General features: G+C 40.5%; 1 protein-coding gene across 4 annotated transcripts in view; it reads right to left on the bottom strand.

Annotated features, from left to right (window-relative positions):
• Positions 1 to 17233, bottom strand: part of MSRB3 (methionine sulfoxide reductase B3) — a 60760-nt gene that overhangs the window by 11469 nt on the left and 32058 nt on the right. The gene's annotated exons all lie outside the window — the stretch shown is intronic.

The raw sequence follows: 17233 nt of genomic DNA, 5'->3' as shown, positions 1-17233 counted from the left end.
GCAAAGGGTAAGGTGTTGAGCTCGAAAGGGTCTTGTCAGAAGGTGCAGCAAGGGGGGGTGTTGAGGTTGGAACTTAACGGGTTAAGTTCTTCCCATGATGCCACACCATTCTGACGTCAATTTTGGAAGCTTGGGAGGAGCTTGGGAAGAGTATGCCAGTCCCACTCGGTAATTTGTGGGGAAAGGATGCAGTTTTGTCATGGCTGCAAATAGTCCTGGAAATTCCTAAGAAATAAAAGCTGTAAATAGACAAACCTGGACTCTGTGTGTTTGTCTGAGAGCTGAGACAAGCTACGTGACAGTTCTACACCGCTGTGCGAAGCTCTGCTGAGTCGTGACGGAAAGCCGCAGCAGAAGTGTGCCGGGCGGCCATAAATTGCTAATTGAGGTTCGCAAATCAATTAGCGGGAGTCACGGATATAAACAAATAGCCACATTATGAACATGAAATCAGCTGAAAAATTGTACTGAACTATCAGAAAATACTCCACTGCAAAAAAAAATATTATTTCATTTTCTATTTCTTATTCAGTTTCTTTGTCAGTAAGGCAACTGCTCTTTCAAGGCATGGACTGCATTATAGCTTGGAAATATAGAATAGTGAATCCATATTGACCATATAAATGTAATCTGTCTCATTGTGAATCTATTTTCCAGTACATTTAGTGAGGAAAGCACTAATATGCAAACTCAGTCCAGCAGGTTAATCTTATGAACCATAGCTTTTTTTAAAACTATGGTTTGGCATTAGGTCCAAACCCAACAGCCTTGCTTAACAATACTTTGTTTTACCACCTGGCCACAACTGTTTGTCAGGCTACAAAAACACAAGTCAAGAGTAGCTAGAAAACAAAATAAGCTTTGGGAGAAACAAACCATGGCTTGCTTGCCTGCTCATCTGTGAGATGACTCAAGGTTTGCTGAAGAACCGGCTGGATAAGAGGCACAAGTCCTGAAGTGAATATGACCTAACACAAGTGAGAGCACATAACTGTTGCCTCCTCCATGGGATCCTCAAAAAGTTCATGACTTTTTGTATAGCTTTTAAAAAAACCACAGCAACAAAATGGGATGGAAGTGTCTGGCATCAAACAGAAAAAGGTGATCCATCAGTCCCTGTCCTCTTTGCTGGCTCCTCAAAGGTATTTGGTTGATCACTGCAGGAAATAGGATGGTGGGCTAGAGATGCCTTTGCTCTGATCTAACAAGGTTCTTAATCTCTCCAGCAACAGCACTGTCAATGGCTACCAGTGGAAAATATGCTGCAAAGTAATTGCCTTGAGAGGTTTCAGACTAAGAACATGGAGGTAGTTTATGTCTGGAGATGAATTGACAACACTGGAAGCAGCACAAGGAGGGGAAATTGGGAGTTGTACTTGTGGGGAGCGGGGACAACCTGCATAAATTGTAGCTACATTTCTGAATCTCAAACTTTACGAGGAAATCCCATTTTTCTCTCTCTCCTTTCAATAATAAGGAAATAAAAACTGTAGGGATTATATTTCTTTCTTCACTTCCCTTTCTGATGAATGTGCTAAGAGATCTAACAAAAATAGTTTGTCAGGATTCATTTCTTTGGCTCAGTTCTCAGTAGGATAACACTTGTTTTAAAAGGGACTTAAAAATGCAAGATTTTACATGTGGTTTGCTCAGAAAAGTGAGATTGACAAGAGCAATTTAGACACCCTTGGGGAATGAAAATATACTCTGATTCTTTTCAGAGATTAAACACATCAATACATACAATACTGTCACAATTATAATATATTTAATAACCTCTACCAGCATCTGCCAGTCTTCAAAATGTATCAGAATTGGTGACAGTAAAATTATGTTCACCCCAATATTCTATTTATTATACAAATGCACTAATCCTGTTGTTGGGAGGGAATACAGTTGTACCTCGGGTTACATACGCTTCAGGTTACAGACTCCACTAACCCAGAAATATTACCTCAGGTTAAGAACTTTGCTTCAGGATGAGAACAGAAATTGCGTGGTAGCAGCGGGAGGCCCCATTAGCTAAAGTGGTGGTTCAGGTTAAGAACAGTTTCAGGTTAAGAACAGACCTCCAGAACGAATTAAGTACTTAACCTGAGGTACCACTGTATCTTGCCGGTGAAGTTTCTACCATTAATTACATACTTTACAGCTTAGGGGGAACCCGCTTCACTTCAACGAAAGCATTATATTCGCCTCGTCCACTTCTGTTTGATCTCTTGTGTTACTTTAAATCACGGGGAAGATTTTTGAAAATGGAACTTAAAATGTAAGTCAGTTGTAGATCATAAATATCAAAGGATCCCAATGGCACTGTGTAGAAGGATAACCCTAAGCTGTAATTTTGAAGTGCCATTTAAAAATGTATGAAATAGTTTTTAAAAATTTACTGGTGACCTGGTAACCTCAATCCAAAAACATTCAGTGTTGAACAATATTTTTGTTACTATCCCAAAAAGCAGTTCAACTGAAAAACAAAACAAAACCTGTCACACTGCCCATGTTTTTTTTATATGAATAATTCACTAGCTCCAGGATGCTATAAAACTGCTGCAGCTTCTATAGTTAATATTGTCCATATTAAAACACCATCTATAGGACCCTCTGCAGATATTTGAGTCTTAGTCTACACTACCCTATCAACACAACACATGTGAAACATGAAATCCTATCATTTAAATCAAATCAATGACAAACCTAATTTTGTAAGTAAATTTCTCATTCACATAAATGCAACATTAGATTCTTTTGCATGTTGCCATCACACTGCACAGCCACTAGGTGTATGCAGTAGCCAAAGTCAAGCACTTCTTAGCCATACTGATTCAAAGGTAAAGCATTTAGAATACATGGATTCATCACTTGAAACCCATCTAACTCAAAAAATATAGCTTCTCAAATGCTTTGTTCTTTACTCTCCAACTGTCCTCTAATTTAGCAGAGGCAACCATGATTTCCAGTGCCTTTTGTCCCAGAGAACCCTGTGCAATTTTAAAGAAGCAGCTACTTTCTCTTTGCACTAAGGAATATATAACATGTAGGAGCTATAGAACTCGCTACTTAGAGAAATCACAGGGATATTTGGAAACTGATTGATAAGGGGAAGCCTTGTGGAAATATTTGACTCCTTGTCTGGTGGTAGCTAGGGGGAAGGGGCTGAGTTTGGTGTATACTCTGTGTTTGCTGGGTCCTAGGCCAAGTGGCCCATTACATATTTATTCAGAAGGCAGTCCCAGTGAGTTCCATGGGAATCATTTCAAGCATATGTGCACAGCTTTGCAACCTCAAATTGAATTCTAAGCATCAGAGACAGAAAAATGCAAACTGAGTAAGAATAATTACCCCAATGAATTCTTAAGTGTGGTGATGAGAGATGATAAAGAAACAAAAGTACCGTAGCGTACTTTTGGACAATGTTGCCTGCTAATCATACTACCACCAACACCCTTAATAACAATTAACCAACAATTAAGGGTTACCATACAGTGGTACCTCGGGTTACAGACGCTTCAGGTTACAGACACTTCAGGTTACAGACTCCGCTAACCCAGAAATAGTACCTCGAGTTAAGAACTTTGCTTCAGGATGAGAACAGAAATAGCATGGCGGCAGCGCGAGGCGCCATTAGCTAAACTGGTACCTCAGGTTAAGAACAGTTTCATGTTAAGAATGGACCTCTAGAACGAATTAAGTTCTTAACCCGAGGTACCACTGTATTTCAAAAGGTTAAAGTGGCCAGACGCCTGTATTTTCCCAGACATTTAAGTGATTTCCGCCCAGACACTGTTTCCAATGACCAAATCCGAGCTATGTCCAGGAAATTCTGGTCGTATGGCAACCCTAGAGCTGACTGTTTTTGTTTAACAGTTCAGCAAATGTGCTTCCCAAAAATTAACAAGGGAGAATAGTAGATGATGACATCTGTAGTCAAGATTGATTATGGAAGTCAACCACATTAATTAGAAATTAAGAAAATGAGTCATTGCTACTTGCAATACAGAAGATAGCTATCATGGGGGGACTAAGAAAAAGCCACCTCACATGATAATAGTGTAAAAAATAATGGATAAATTTTCTGCACTAATTATTCAAGAAGATTGTATAACTTTATCTACAGCAGTTGGATTACTTCTAGAGGTCAAAGCAAGGAGGAACATTTCTTTCCCCAGTTTCTTTTCCATTGTCAAACATGAAACATCATCAAGCTTTTTAAAATCTTATCCATTTTTCTGTTCTTACCCTGAAGGAGTGAAGAAAATGAAAATGTACAGAATAGTTTCTACAGAGTTATGTACTAATGGCCCCAGTATCACATCAGAGAAGGGATTCCAAAAGTGAGTTATCACATACAATGCTAGTTACTCATTCCCATGATGGACCTGTTCAAATAAACAACTTGTATTCACATGAAGGGCTTAGCAGAATTTAGGTAAAGGAGCAATTTATGAAGCTTTAGAAAAATCTCAAAATAGCTAGCATGGAGCTGCTTCCATCTGGTGGCAACTGCCTACATTTTTAAACGAAAGCTAGCAAGCGTGCTATAAAAAGACTGATGTTCATTGTCTATGTTCCTGTCTCCACCTGCTGATAGGGAAAGAAAATCAATTTATCCAGGCCAATGTAGGTTTTTAAAGATAGATCACCACTAAACTGCAGCTTCAAGAAAGGGAACATTATCTGTTGCAACTGAAGTTGTTTTAACTGCTTTCGGTTCAGCTGATTTTTTAAAAAATTAACCATGAAAAATAAGAAATTAACACTAGACTTGTATGTAATACCATTCCCATATTCAAACATTTCAGTTTGTATCTGATTCAAGTAATATTAGTCTCTTATAAGAGGCTACTCAAAGAGGAATCTGTAAAAAAGTGTAAACAGGAGAATGAAAATTCCACATGGATTTTTTTAAAAAAACCAACCTTAAAAACCTGCCTTTTGTTCTGAAAGCAGATCCATCAAAGCCGTATAAAATAGCTTAAATTTAAACTGTTTAAATACGCACACATATACACATAAAAGATAGGCAGTATCAATTAAAAACAAATAGAACGTATAGCTGCCACATGCACAAAATACAGTACTCCTGATATAGTAAACCACCCCAAACAACACAGCTTTCACTATTTCTTTCACTGTTTGCTCAGGGATGAAGCAGCTACCACAAGGATACTCTGATCCTTATTACCACTACCTGTGGCTAAGTCTAGATTTGCATCGGAAGAATGGCATGTACCAAGGCGGTAGATACAACCCTTGATGCTGTTCCACATAGGAAACTCCCTACAATTGAAGAATAGCTCATGAGGGAGAAAGATTATAGCCTAATATTTTGATTGCCATGCTAGCTTTCTACTTGAGGGGATTCTTTAATATAGAGGAGCTCTAAAAAGAAATGTGAACTTCTATCTGACTTCAGAAACAACGCAGCCCGATGAATCACCTTGCAGCGTGAACCACTATATTTTGCTGCATGTGTGTATAAAGGTAAAGGGACCCCTGACCATAAGGTCCATTCGTGGCTGACTCTGGGGTTGCGGCGCTCATCTCGCTTTATTGGCTGAGGGAGCCGGCGTACAACTTCTGGGTCATGTGGCCAGCATAACTAAGCCACTTCTGGCGAACCAGAGCAGCGCACGGAAACGGCGTTTACCTTCCCGCCGGAGCGGTACCTATTTATCTACTTGCACTCTGATGTGCTTTCGAACTGCTAGGTTGGCAGGAGCAGGGGCTGAGCAACGGGAGCTCACCCCATCGCGGGGATTCGAACCACCAACCTTCTGATCGGCAAGTCCTAGGCTCTGCGGTTTAACCCACAGCGCCACCCATGTCCCACATGTATGTATACACCAGGCCCAAACTTCTGATGAATTAGGGCCCCGTGAAATGATCTTATTGTACGAAGGATTTATATGGGAGAAGTTGCTCCCTAAAGCTATCTGGCCCCAGATGACTTAGATTTTTCCTGCAAATATTTACTGAGAGTGCAGGTATGTACAACATGGAAGGTTTCAGTCCAGGGGCTGCTGGATCTGGTCCAGCAAGCTGCAGGAAGTGGCCTGCCAGCACCTACAGCTTTATCTCCTAATTTGATCAGGAGATAAAATTCCTTTGCTTGTAAAAAAACAAAAACCAGTAGGAGAGACATTTCAAGATCAGAGATAACACAGTCTGCCTGCTCTTTAAGAGTAAAAAGCAGCCTTTCATCCAAGTATTGGAATGGGAGTAGGGGGAACGGGTACCTTTTACTTTGCACAAAATGATCTGTGTGAAACAGGGGTGTGGAAGTGGGTCTAGCTGGCCAGCAGGAGGGATCCTTATCTCCCAAACAGATCAGGTTTGACAGGTGGGCGGGCCACACAACTATCAGTCATCTGACATAACAATGATATATAGCGCTCTGCAAGCCTGGACAATCAGCTGATTGCCAGCATTTGCACTGGGTTATGTATTAGTAGCCTCCCGGCTTCTGAACAGAATAAAACAACTGATCACCAGTATACCATCAGTCAGGATATCATCTCTGTGACAGAAAATGGCTGCAACGACGTGCTTCGTGCAACCCATTTTGTACCTCCTACTCATGCAGGTGTGAAGTGTGGTAATTGTGTGTTAGTGACTTGAACAGTATGGTTGGTTGCAAGGTCTGTGAGCTTTGTTATTTTTCTTACAAGTAATTTGCAAGTCATGATTATTGCAGTTATACTTATGTAACTGTTATGTTATATGTATGTTAAGGGTATAATATGTTTTTGATAACCCATAGGATCACACCCTGTTCTTGTAGGTGAGATACAGTTGACCCAATGATTTCCCCCCCCCTTTTGTTTTGCTAGAAAATGACATTTTTCAGCAAAGGCATACTATCATTCTTGCATATGGTATCATGCTTAATATCTTCTCTCAGTTATTTTATTTTTATGGCTTTCTTGGGGTATATTTGAGCCCCAAACCAGATTGATACAGTAAATTTTTCTATCGGCACTTTCAACAGAGGGTTAAAAGTACATCTGGAAATATTGTTACCTGTAGCATGATCATCTCAAATTCAAGGATGTTCAAAATATATCACACAACTGATAACTAATAACAGCTAAGTGCAGTCACCTTATACAACCGGAGATATACATCCATGAAAAATTCCTTGCATAAGCCAGCCTTGCTCACATTACAATCACTCCATACATTTCCGGAACTCACATGTCAAGATGTATCATCCTCAAATCACTCAGCCTTGCAAAGAAAAACACACTAAAATTCTGGTATTCCGACCTATCTGAATTTTATCTGCTCCCCCCTCCCTGAAAAATGTCATGAAAGAGAAAAAGAGTGTGCATAATGGGCATAAAAGCATTCTTCACCAATTGCTAAATGGGCCAATATAGTTGTAACTTTAGCTTTCTCTTATATAACAAGTGAGTGATGGAAACCTGATGGGACAAGCCTGGAAGCCACATACTAATAGTAAATGACTTTGGTTCATTCAAAGAATTAAACTAAAATATGCACATCTAGCTTCTGGGAAACACGCTAAGCAGCCAAGTGAAGATGTTATTGAAAGGAAGAGGTTAAAAAGATTAAGAAAATATCTGAATAAAACCACCATGGGAGAGGCACCAAAAGGGATCAATTTTCTTGAGAAACGGGAGTAAATCTGTGACCTGGCTCCCCAGGTATTACAAGAAAACTTCAGAAACTACTTCAACAAACCCAGCTAAAACTACAAAGACATGAAATTCCTTTCTTACACAAGAAATTCTTTAGGGAATAAAGGAGTTGTATGACTCAGAAGATGAAAATCTCCATGAATACTCAACTAATCTAATGAGCTATTGTCGCTAGGAAAGGAGGTTGATGAATTTAGTGCAGGGGAGCAAGAATTGAAATACAGCAGGAAATCAGACCAACCTGAGCCAATTTTCATTGGCCTTTATCTCTTTCACAAGGAAACTTCCACCCTTGGTAGCTTTTCAATTCAGGGAGTTTATTTGCGATGGTGGTAAAACTGGTAGGATAACTAAAATATAGGGAAGATCATAGAATCATAGAGTTGGAAGAGACCACAAGGGCCATCGAGTCCAACCCCCTGCCAAGCAGGAAACACCACCAGATGTCCTGGGTCCAATTAAGTATAAATTATTGTTGTTATTGCTTCCCTTTCTGTCTTACCCTTCATCAGTTCATGATCCCAGGCTGGGCTACAACACAAAATATAATAACTGTAAATTCCAACTGCCAATAAAATGTGACAACTAAGAGTGGAATCCAAACCATGTCTGGTTAGAAGTAAATCCAATTGAATTCAATGGGATTTATTCCCAGGTAAATGGGATTAGGATTACAGCCTAAAACAGTGCCAAGACTGCCTGAGAAACTACTCATTGATCCATGCACGGAAAAAGATCATACAAATGGTGGAATCAGATAACGTGGGAGCCATGCAGTAGCTGCTGCATAGCACCTGTGCTATAAACAGAATGATGCAATTATTTGCAATAATGAAAGAGGAAGTTAGCACTCGCACGCTTGCTCAGAAACCCAGGAGAGCAGAAGCCATGTAACCAAAGGTTAGAAGTGTCATGTCATAGGCTTTTCTTTGGCTACTGTACGGCTTCTGAAGCCAACGCAAAATTAATCCCCAACTGCTGACACACAAAAAGACAAGGACACTTAAGTAGTGTACGAATGTGATAGAAATATGCTTCTATATCATCTAGGAATGTGCTTGCTTTCTAATCCCCTCACAAAACTTTGGATATTTAAATTGTGAGCTTCCATATGGTCTTCTGAATCTTAATTAATTGATGGTGGATCTCAGATTGGAAACTCGGAGCCAACTGTATGAGACACTAGAAACCCATAAGTGGATTTTTTTTTTTTTGGGGGGGGGTCTTTTAAACTTTCTTTAAGAAGTTGTCATGGGATCCCCAAAGTTATAGAATTGTAGAGTTGCAAGGTACACCAAGGATCACAGAGTCCAACTCCCTGGAATGCAGAAATCACAGTGACAGAATCCCTGACAGACGGCCATACAACCACTGCTTAAAAAGGAGAGTGTCACCTTCTGAGGGGGTCTGCTCCACTGTCAAATGGCTCTTGCCATCAGAAAGTTCTTTCCAGTGTTTAGCAGGAATCCCCTTCCTTGTAATGTGAATCTGTTGGTCCATGTCCTCCCCTCCAGATCAGCAGCGCCATGCTGCTAAGGGCAGAGTTAAAAATATTTTCTCCTGTACTGTTTTTCACAATGTAATGGACCAAATTCAGATCAGGAAAATGGGATTGGGGGGGACACACCATGGTGCCATGGTGTTGCTTCAAGGGCTACTTTTAAAATAAATTTAAAGAGCTGTGAAACAAGGATCCTCAAAACCACATCTAGCTTTATTCACCTGGAATAATTTAAAACACCATCATTTATAAAACTGTCTCTAGACTTCTCCTTAGTAAAGTTTAGCTCTCACGGAAGTAGTAAACCTATGTGTCTGCTGGACTACTTCTGACTGCAGTCAGGGTGAGGGTTTACATGATTCTCAGAAAACAAAAATGCTGGATGTTAAGGAGTGTCCTAGCCTGCCAAGACTGGGAAGAGTTGGCAGGAAGCAGTCCAACAGAACTGTCTGGAGCAGAAATGAAAAGCAGGCAAAAAAACAGCCAGGGTCTACATGTCGAGATTAATAATCCTTAAACCGAAAGGAAAGGAAAATCTGCAACGAGTCCTTCAGTACTCTGGACAGATCACACAGAGCACATGACTAGTTCCAACATGTTCTTAGCTTCAAGGGATCCTTATTCCTGGGCCTGACTACCCCTTCCCAGGCTCTGCCCCCTTCCTGAAGACTGAAGAGCTTTAGAAGAGGACTCAAAGCCCCTCTTTCAACTCCTGCCTGGTGCATTTCATATGCTGGCAAGCAAGCACTAGAGAAAATGAGACCCTTGGCATTGCACCAGGAGAATCTGGCTCAAAGTGAACTGTCCTTAGGTCTTTCAGCTCAAAGGTTTCTGGCTGAAAGGGCTCCTGGCCATCGAGGTAAATTTTTATGCAGCCATATGAGCCCCCACCTGCTGCCTCAAGTGGGAGACCCCATGCATAGGTTTACTACCTGAATGAGAACCGGGTTATACTGAGCATAGAACTGAGGTCCATATCACATTAGGCTGAGATTCTGAGCACAATTACCTGGAAATGGATTCCAATGAAATCAGTGCGAATTGCTTGCAAATAAATGTGTTAAGGGTGGAGGTGCTAGATTGTTACTTTGCTTCCGGCACTGTGTTTTAGTTCTGGACTCTCCTTAAAACAGTAATGTTTAGATTAAATAGACATGAGAATGTGTGATGTATAGTTAACTGTCAGAAATGTTGTGAATATCAGCAGCTGGAAGAAGACTGTTTAATTCAAACCACAGTTAAACACATCACAGTTACCAAAAGGTCTTCAGATTTCACCCATCAGCGTCCATTATCTTCACTTCCTTTACTCATTAAATAAGGTTTTCCAATATAAAGAAACAACATACAAGGTGAGACAGCATCAGACCTGCGTGCAGAATCCAGAAGTCCAGCTGCAGAGCTCTAGTGCCTTTGTAATGTTTGTATTATTTACAAATAAGGAAGCGGATCATAGGTAAAGATAAATAGGTATCCTTAAAAGGCAAAAGATGCACCAGAGAACAGTGCTCCCCACCCCCAATTACAACCTCACACATACACACTTTTAGAGGAATCTCCAATTAGAACTGATGTTCGGTTCAGTTTTTGGTGTTCTCAATTTTTGTATTTTGCTCACAACCTCAGTTTACTTACTCTGTACCCGCTTGCAAGGGCTCCAAAGGAAACTGTGATTTGTTAGTGTTCAAGTTTCTCCTTTATAAGCCTTTACCCTAGAGAACTCTGTCCTACAGGGGACTCAGAAGGAACTAAGTGGCCTGGCCCCAGTACCATCTCTTGAGCATCTCCATGCCATCCACATGTAACCATCTTCTAAACTTTTCACATGCTCACAAAGTTGGTGCCCATCTTTCAAGATTCTCTTCTTGGGCTTCAGTTCTTTTGCACACTTGTTTCCACTATGGGAAACGGTTTCATTTCTTAGGCACAAGCTCCTCTACAAACCAAAAAGGAGTGATGCATTTCCATCTCTTGAAAAACTCAAGCATACCAAAAGGTTTGCACATGCCCCTGATGTAATTGTCCATAAATGCCAGGTGCACTCAGTAGGATTCCCTCTATAAAACTACTGAAGAGGTAACACACAGTCCACATCTCCGCAGGGGAGAGGGTGAGGAGCCATCAAGACAATCTGTTTCAGGGGAAATGCCTGATTTCCAAACACCAGCAAGGCAAAGTTCTCACAGAAGGCCTTCAAAACACCTTGCAAGCCTGTCCAGATGCGAGAGTCAAAACAGGCCTTGAAGATTCAAATTTCCACACCTTATGCCATACATCCCTATTGTCTAAAAATACATGAAAGGGCTGAGGACCCCAAGAAACCTATCAATCCATGCCACATTTTTGTTTAAAGGTAGATCCCCATCTGCATCCCAGAACTGACATTATTAGTTCTAACAATAAAGAGATGGTTGGGATATTATATTGTTAATTTTATCCATATATTCCACCCTGAGCTCTCAGATCTCAGAACAAGATCCTGATTTTTCATTAAAAGTTATGGAGATTAATTTTGCAGTCACACAAGAGAGTATAAAAAAGCACCCACATTGTGAAGTAGGAGGATTGTAGCCAGTGTGATCAATGTGTGATCAATGTGTAAGCCTCGCTGGACACAATAGGGCCAAGTAGTCATGTCTGGGATTCAGACAAAAGGTTTCAGGTACAGAAAAATGCAAAGGATAACAAGAGATACGTCATATTTCTATGTAGAGCCCAAACATCTACAAGTTAAGAACAGAGTGATCTATTCACAACAATATTATGGAAACAGTCCCAAGCACTGCTGTTGTGAATGGGTCACTCTGTTCTTATCTTGCATAAAAATGCACTCTGCACAGAAATACCACAAGCCTATTTCTATGCTGTATAGTTCCTGGCCTTTACACCTGTATGTAGGTTAACTCCAAGTGGACTCCAGTTCACAAGCACTTATGCCACAACAAAAATGCAGTCCTATGGACCCTTACTTTGCAGTAAGTTCCACTGAACTCACTTGAGCATACTTCTGCATATATCATGGAAGCACCCTCGGTCAAACCACTGGCACCTCTTAGACTATGTAATTGAGCTGAAGATTGCTATAATGTGCTCCTTACCAGAGCTATGACGAGTGCCAACGACTGCTGGACAGATCACCAATTAATACATACCACGATGGCTATCAAGGTTATACCTCAACGCAGGCTTCAAGGGAGGAAACCAAGGCGCAAAATGAACACTCAAGCCCTTCAAATCCTATTAAGCAGGATTGCCTCCATATGACTTGTAAGGACAACCTGCTTTTGGAGTTCCCTGATAACATTAAGGAACACTGGACTAAGCTATAAACATCCATTATTGCAGCCTGTGAACAAACTAACGGATACCAAACCAAGAAACACTAGAACTGGTTTGATGAGATTGAACGCATTACTGACAAGAAAAGGAAGGCCTTTCAGATCTGGCAAAGAGGTAGAAACTGCACCACTAAGAAAAATGCCAACGCTATGTCTGAGGTTCAAAGAAGAACCAGAGAACTAAAGAACACCTGGTGGATTTTTTTTAAAAAAAAGTTCAAGAGATCCAGTACTTAGCCAACACTCATGATGCACAGAGTTTCTTTAAAGCCACAAAGACCATCTATGGCCCAATAAATCATGGCATATGCCCCCTACACTCAACAGATGGTACTACACTTCTAAAATATAAAGAAGTTATTGAACTGAACTGGAAGGAACATTACCAGCATCTCCTTAACCGTAACTGCCCCGTAGCTGCCGAGGTCCTCTCACAAATTCCACAAAAACAAATTAGAGATGAGCTTGCAGTATCTCCAAATCTGGGAGAGCTGTGTACAGCTATTAACCAAATGAAAAACAACAAAGCCAGTGGACCTGCGGAAGTCTGTAAAGTGGGCAGAATTGAACTTACACAACAACTTCACGTGGCAAGATGGGCAAACTAATACCAGTGTACTGGAAGAAGCAAAGATCACCAGTGCTGAAGCAATGATTCTTCAACATCAACTTCGTTGGACTGGTCATGTTGTTTGGATTCCTGATTATTGTCTTCCAAAGCAACTACTCTATTCTGAACTTAAAAATGGAAAGCTTAATGCTGGTGACCAACAAAAGGAAGTTTAAAGTCTCAAGGCAAATCTAAAAAAATGTAGTATAAACACAGACAACTGGGAAACACTGGCCTGCGAGCACTCCAACTAGAGAACAGCCTTTACCAAAAGTGTCATGGACTTTGAAGACCATGAAGACTTTGAAGACTCGAACTCAGGATGAAAGAGAGAAACAAGCTAAGAGGAAGGCACATTTGCCAAACCCTCACCATGATCAATTCCTGCCCGGAAACCTATGTCCCCACTGTGGAAGGACGTGTGGATCCAGAACTGGCCTCCACAGTTACCTAGGGACATACCGTTAAGACTGTGTTCGTGGAAGACAATCTTACTCAGCTATGAGTGGTCGCCAAAGAAGGAAGAAGACGCATATATCATCATTAACATAGTGAAATTCTGATCAAAGTAGAGATGCATTCATCAAAAACTAAATAAACATTTTCTTTCATAGTCTGGCACAATGTGACATACATCCAAGTAAACAAACACAGAACTCCACTGTAAGAACTGCACCACTTGTTTCTCCACTGTGGTCTCTTGGAAGCAATGCACTCCCTGCTGTCCAATGGCTCTGGAAACTTCAGCACATTACTTGAGATAGATAATGCTACTAAAGAAAGATATCTCTCTCATCACGCACAAGGAAACCCAAACTGCACATATGAAGCCAACCTATATAAGTTGCAGAATACTGGACAGAAGATGTTACTGGAATAAATAATAAAGCATTAATAACATCATAAGTACAATATATATGAGACACAGTCCTTTTGAAAGTGACCCTTAAACTACAATTAATCCAGGGTGCAGCAGCTAGACTGGTGACTGGGAGTGGCCGCCAAGACCACATAACACCAGTCCTGAAACACCTACATTGGCTCCCAGTACGTTTCCGAGCACAATTCAAAGTGTCGCTGCTGACCTTTAAAGCCCTAAACGGCCTCAGCCCAGTGTAGATAATAAAATTATTATTTATTGTTATTGTTATTACTAGAGAATATTAGTGTGATTCCTGCTTGCCAGCAATTACTCTTTGTCCTCTTAAATCTTTTCCCCACAAGGCAAGATGGATTTCCATAGAAGTACCTCTTTCCCTTCAATCAGCTATTTATGAAATGCCGATTAGTTCAATTTCTTACCTCTTTAAAGTTAAAAGTATAGTGCAACATTTTAATCTATGCATCAGTTTATTCTATGATACTAAGTTTCAAAAACAGAAAATAATATAATTGTTTTCTTACACAAGAGTATCTACATTGAGTGACGAATTTCTTTCAGCAAAAGATTACAGTGTTACTAAAGTAAATAAACTTCTGGTCATCAAAGTGAAGAATGTGCATTTCTGTACAGATGTTATAGCCATTTGCATGATGAATATCAAACATTAATTTAAATTTTTGTTTCACTTTGAAGTTAAATGTTCGGTTCAAATTCATGTTGCATAGACAATGTTTTCCTCAGTCTTTCAGCCCTGTACGAGGTTTCCAGATTTTGTAACTGAAATTAATAAATTGGTCCTTTCATAACTGCATGCCAGACTCTGCTTTTATTACAAGGAAATAAATCTGTGTAATTCTTCATGTTATTTTCACCACACAAAAATAAAAAAAATCACAGAAATTATCAAGCTATTTGTGCCTTATAAATGGGTTTTCCAAATACATTTCCTCTCCAACAGAGGGAATTGTCCAAGAAAGGAGAAAATGTGTGCTCTAGACTAGTGTTCAGAAGCAGAGCAACAAAAACAGTATTCAAGAAATGAGCCTCTTTAATTAAATGAGCTAGAAATTGTAATAGCAGACCCAAGAAAAAGTACAACAAGTAGACTTATTCATCAAAATTGTCATATTCTATCCAGGAATTGAGAAAACCTGCTAGGATATTCCCACAATTCTGAGGTCAATGATAATAAGCATCTCTCTCTCTGTCCCTCTCTCTCCAGCTTATTCCATATCTTATGATAAAGCCTAAATGTGGTCTCCAGCCCACTTCTTCCTGTACATTGTGGAGGCACCAGAACAACTGCAATACAGATACCACCCACCCTGCCAGCGCTGTCTTCAGCATATGCACTGCCGGGGTGCAAAGATCCGACCAGTGCCCCTAGATTTAGTTTAGCCCCCAAATTAACTTTTATTATGCTTATGTCAGACACCATGCTTACGCCTTATCTCTTATTTACGAAAGAAGGGAGGAAAAAGAAACAAACTTTTTTATCTGCTCATTTATTTACAATACACTTATACTTAAGTATACAACACCACCACACTTAAACTTATAAGTATTGTTTAGGCACCTACTTAGGAGAAACATCAGTCGTGTCAAAGGTGCCACTGACCCCACTGCCGCATAGCAGCTCAATACAAAACATAACATAATATTTTGATCTAAGTGTTAATTTCACGTGCCCATTGTGAATGACAAGCGCCGCCGTTGTGAACGACAAGCGCAGCCGCTGGCGCAGCCATCTTGGCTAAATGAGCACACAAAGTCGAAAGTCCTTTAGTGAAACATTTCGGTAACACCTAGGTATATATGTATTTTGTTTTTCTAGCTTGATCAAAATGATTCATTATTTCATAACAGGTAGATAGTTAAGAGCTTAGGCGGTTTCAGTGGCGGGCGCCTTGAGCCCCCCAGAATTCGGCACCTGCGTGCCCCACACCCATTGCACCCCCAGGTAAAGACGGCCCTGTGCCCTGCTGAGTATCATGGAAGACCATAGGCCATGTTTGAAGAAGCTACTATGCATCTCTTCCATCTACTGTCTACTGCCCTGGGGTTTCTTCATTACCTTAATGTCAAAGGAAACAGCCATGTTGTAGCAGCTACTACTACAACCACATAATTATAAGAAGGGGGCTGCAAGAACAGGTAAGGATGCATAGCTATGTTTCAGGTGTACTTCCCAGAGTAAGATATGCACATATACACTAAAGGCTATAAAGCCTGGCAATCAGGGGTGGGGAACTGGCAGTCCTCTGGATGCTGCTGAACTACAGGGCCTATCATCCCTAACAATTGGCCATGCTGGCTGGGCCTGATGGGAATTAGAATTCAATAACTTTGAGAGGGCCATGACTTCTTCCACATCCCTGGTCAGGCATAGGCAAACTCGGCCCTCCAGATGTTTTCTGGGACTACAACTCCCATCATCCCTAGCTAACAAGACCAGTGGTCAGGGGTGATGGGAGTTGTAGTCCCAAAACATCTGGAGGGCAGAGTTTGGCTATGCCTGTCCCTTGTCTACAGCCATATTCCAGAATTTCAGAGTTCTTGTGATGGCTGAAGATTCAGATCTCCACAGATCTAGGGATCCTTCCCATAATTAAGGGCTATTATGCAGCGCTAACTCACCCCTTGGGCACAAAATGCAATGAATTTACAGCAGCATTACAAAGATTTATTGTTTTAACTGGGCAAGTCTGTTCTACATATTGTATATAAGATATAGCACAGTGTTCTCAGTTCTGAATTAACACATGTAGACACAAGTAAACTGTTTCAAGGTGCTGCTGCCTGATAATTCTCATAGTAAGGCTAAACACAATCACTGAAAAATCTAAATGGAAAGCCTCTGTCAAAGAATTCAGAGAGCTTTAATTATAGGGAAGCCACTTTCAACTTCTCAGCAGGAAAGAAGATTTTACGATTAAACTGTGCTGAAGGAAATGCAACTCAGATTCTTCTACCACCTTGATTTAAGAAAGTCAGCCAGTTTGCTAGAATGCATACTTTCTCCTGCTCAATTTAAATTAACTTTTGGAATGTTCTGCTTTTTAGAGCCTATGACATCAATATTTCTTATATATCTAAAAGAAACAGACATTTAAATTAACCACCTAGAGAGAAATCTATAGCCTTGTCTGGCATGCAAGTATACATGGACATGTCATGAAAATTTGGTGACAAATAACCTGTTTCCTGATGTATTGGCTGCTCAGACTTCATGCCCGT

Source organism: Podarcis vaucheri (assembly GCF_965113315.1).
Source record: "Podarcis vaucheri genome assembly, chromosome: 10".
Lineage (NCBI taxonomy): Eukaryota > Metazoa > Chordata > Lepidosauria > Squamata > Lacertidae > Podarcis > Podarcis vaucheri.
This window is presented reverse-complemented; position numbering and strand designations above follow the sequence as displayed.